Here is a 4,333-nt window from a genome sequence, read left to right as displayed (position 1 = left end):
GGTCTTCAATTTTGTGTTCTTTCTGATTTTTTAATGTAGGCCCTTAGAGCTATAAACTTCCCACTTAGGACTGCTTTCAAAGTGTCCCAGAGGTTATGTTATGTTATGTTTCCTTTTCATTTAGTTCCATTAATACCTTTATTTCTTTCTTAATTTTTCCTTTGACCCATTCTTCATTCAGGAGTGTGTTATTTAATCTCCACGTGTTCATGTGGTTACTAGGGTGTCTTCCAGTGTTGAAGCTTTATTGCACTGTGGTCTGATAGAATGCATGGAATTGTTTCAAACCTTTTGTATTTGTTAAGGATTTTTGTGCCCCAGTACATAGTAGATTTTGGAGAAAGTTCTATGGGGCACTGAATAGAAAGTATATTCTTTGGTGCTGGGGTGGAATATTCAGTAGATGTCTGTTAGGCCCATTTGATGTGTGGTATTATATAATTCAGATGTCTCTTTGTTAATTCTCTGTCCTGATGACCTATCTAATTGAGACAATGGGGTATTGAAGTCCCCTATTATTACTGAGTTGTAGTTAATCTGGGTCTTAAAGTCCTGCAGTTCTGTTTTTATGAAGTGGGGTGCAACAGAGTTTGGCAAATATATGTTTTTGATTGTAATATCTTCTTTGTCAATTGTTCCTTTGACCACAATAAAGTGGCCCTCTATCTCTTCTGATTAGTCTTAGTTTAAAGTCTATTTTGTCAGATATTAGAATTGCAACGCCAGTTTTTTTCTTAGTACCATTCACTTGGTATATATTTTTTTCCATCCTTTCACCTTAAGGTAGTGCCTGTCCTGGAAAGTGTGATGAGCTACTTACAACAAAAAGTTGGGTTTTGCTTCTTAATCCATTCAACTAGTCAGTGTCTTTTGACTAGGGAGTTGAGTCCATTGATCTTTAAAGTTATTAATGAAAGATGTGTATTGATTCCTGTCATTTTTATTTCTGTTCACACTCTTGGTGTAGCTGTGCATTTCCATCATTAAACCTTCATTAACTTTCTATAACCCCTTCAGTATAGTTGTTCCTTTCTTCAGATCTTTCTGTTGCTTCAAGAACTCTCTGAAGGGCTGGTTTTGTGGACATGAATTCTTTCAGCCTGTTTATATTATGGAAGATTTTTCTTTCCCTTTGACTAGTTTCCCCTTTGACTATAATAGACATTTTGTCTGGGTAAAGTAATCTGGGTTGGCATCTGTGGTCATTTAGAACTGGGAATACTTTGGTCCAGGCCCTTCTGACTTTCATAGTTTGCACTGAAAAGTCAGCTGTAATTCTGATGGGTTTTCATTTACATGTGACCTGTTGTTTTTCTTTTGCAGCTTTCAGTATTCCCTCTTTGTTCTGTACATTTAATGTTTTGATTATGATGTGCCGTGGAAAGTTACTTTTCTGGTCCTATTTTGGTGTCTATTGGTCTATATGCTTCTTGTATTTGTAATCATGTCTTTCTTTAATTTTGGCTAATTTTCTTCTACAATCCTATTGAATACCTGGTCTATACCATTATCCTGAGATTCTTCTCCTTCCTGTATACCTATGATTTGTAAGTTTGGTCTTTTTATGGTTTCACACAAGTCCTACAGATTCCATTCATGTGTTTTCTTAAAATTTTTCATAATCTTTTCTTGAGGGATCTAATTCGTCCACTTTATCTTCCAGTCTTGATATTCTGTTTTCCATTTCATTCCTCCAATTGGTGAGGCTTTCTCCTGTCCTTTCTAATTGGTTTACTGAGTGTATCACTTCCTTCTTCATTTCAGCCCAAACATTCTTCAGTGTTTCTAACTCTTTTCCAGATTCATTTAGAAGTTTATCCCTATCTTTTTTTCAGTTCTTTGATTTCTTTGTGTATTCTTTAAATTCACTGAATTTTTTATCATGTTTATAAATTTCTTTAAATTCCACATCCTGTGTTATCTCTAGGGATTTCTCATTCTATTCCTCTAGAGGAGTGTTGGTACTTGGTGGGGATATATTATTTTGGTTTTTCATGTTATTGTTTTTTCTCTGTGACTTTGACTTGTGGATTTCTTTTGTAGTTTCTGATTCTTTTGTGAGACCCAAGCTTTCCTTTGTTGAGTTTAGATCTGCTTCTTTTTGTATATTTTATGTGCCTTTGTGGTTTACCTGTTGGGCATGAAAAGCTGGTTGGTCTAGGCTTCAAGTTCTCTCTTTTGATTTTATATTGGAGTGGCCAAATTGCTTTCATCTTACTGCTCAGGAGTTCTCACAGAGGCCCAAGTCAGATGAGGATCAGATGTCCTCAGGCTTTCTCCTAACATCTGGATCCCTCAAGGAAAGATGCTGGCCTCAGGAATTTGAGAGTTGGGCTCATCTGGAAACAGAGTCCCGGAAAGGTGATGGCCCCCGGAAGCTGGTGATTGTGCAACCCAGGAATGCAAGGGGACTTGGGGACCAGAAGAGGCCTGAGGGTCTTGGGGATGAGAAAGAGGAATTGGGTTGGTCTGGATGCAAAAGACCGAGAAGAAGTGGGGAGTTTGGGCCAATAGGTCAGTCCGGAGGTCTGGGGTGCCAAGACAGGAAATGTGCCAGTACTCCAGCTAGGAGGAGAGATGGGGTGTGGGACCTGGGAGGGTGAATTAGGCTGGGGAAGTCAAGGCACAGCGGGCTTCACCAAACTTACCCAGGAAAACAGCTGGCCCCAGAAAGCCCAGAGCTGCAAAGGGAGGTGGGGACAGGAAGAGGCTTTGAGGGCTCCCAAGGACTAGAGAGAGGAATTGGGTTGTTCTGGGTGTAAAGGATCAGGAAGCAGTGTGGTGTTTGGGCTAAGCCATCAGTCCAGTGGTCTGGGGTGCCAAGACATGAAACATTCCAGTTGTACCCTAATATTTTTAAATTAAATATTTGTAACATTGGCTTGAAAAATGGCTCAGCAGTTAATATCACTGACTGCAGGAGCATTTTGGAAGGAGTTTAGAAACATCATTTGTAGTTCTAAAACTTGTTACAGATTAAATTAGTATAAAATATATGCATATTGGGGTTGGAGAGATGGATCAGCGGTTCATATCACTTGCTGTTCTTCCTGAGGGCCCAGGTTCAATTACCAGCATCCACATTGGGCAGCAAACAGTGATCTATAACTTCAGTTCTAGGGGATCAGATACCCTCTTCTGGCCTCTGGAGCCAACATCAGCATGTAATGCACTTACATATGTGCAGGGACAACACTCATACACATAAAATAAAAATAATAAATAAAATATTTTAAAACTATGCATACCAATTTTGAGGTTATTTCAAAGATAAATTCACTCATTGAACAGAAACATAATTCAGGTTGCACATCTATTTCATCTTTAAAATCTTGCAAGTTAAAATGTAAATTTAGGTCAACTTGTAGTACTTTAAAATATGGTAATTTGAGGAGTCATTCTCTAATGTATTAAAAAAAATCAAAAAGTATTTAAACCTCATAAGAAACCACATCTAATAATTCATGAAATATTCTGTCAAGGTTTTTGAGAAAAAAATAATTATAAAATAATTTTATTATTTTATTAAACATTTAGTCAAAAGAAAGAAAATTATCAAAGTATGTCACTTTCAAAATCCTCCAAAGACATATGAAAAGTTGAAATAAGATCATCCTATCATATGTCACTTTGCAATATTGAATATTTTGAGTTAAAAGCATTTAAAAGTAACAAATGTAATAAGGACAACCTCAGGATTCATTTCCTTTGAAAAACCAAAAACGAAAATCACAACATAAAAACCACTCTCCATTTAGTCAAAGAAAGGAAATGCACCCTCAAGAATGGAAGGTTTTAGTTGCCCAGGAGGCAGAGCGAGGAAGATTTCTGTGAAATCCCGGCTGGCCAATCCACATAGCCAGATCCAGGCCAGCTGTGGCTACAAGCGGATACTCTCTTAGAAAGCAACAGTAAAAATAACAAAATAAAAATAAAAAATAAATGAAATAGGTATTCTTTTAAAAAGAGATTTTTCATGGTGATACATGCCTTTAGTCTCAGCACTGGGAGGCAGAAGCAGGTGTATCTTTGTGTATTCAAGGCCAGCCTGGTCTACATAGTGAGTTCCAGGCCAGCTGGGGCTACAGGGAGACGCTGTCTCAAAAAGACCTCCCCAAAAAAAGAAGAGATTTTTATTGATTTTTTTGTGAATTTCATACAACATATTTTGATCATATTTAGACCCCCCACCTTCTCCATGCCCTCACCCAATTTTACAATCTCCTTTAATTATTTAAATCCATATACTTTTTTCCATCCACTTACATTTCTGTTTTTTAATCCTTGAATACTATTTTAAAAATCCTAAAGCAAAACATACAGAAAAATCTCT

This window comes from Nannospalax galili, unplaced genomic scaffold, assembly GCF_000622305.1.
Source record: "Nannospalax galili isolate Female #2095 unplaced genomic scaffold, S.galili_v1.0 scaffold33, whole genome shotgun sequence".
NCBI lineage: Eukaryota > Metazoa > Chordata > Mammalia > Rodentia > Spalacidae > Nannospalax > Nannospalax galili.
Note: the sequence above shows the minus strand (reverse complement) of the source record.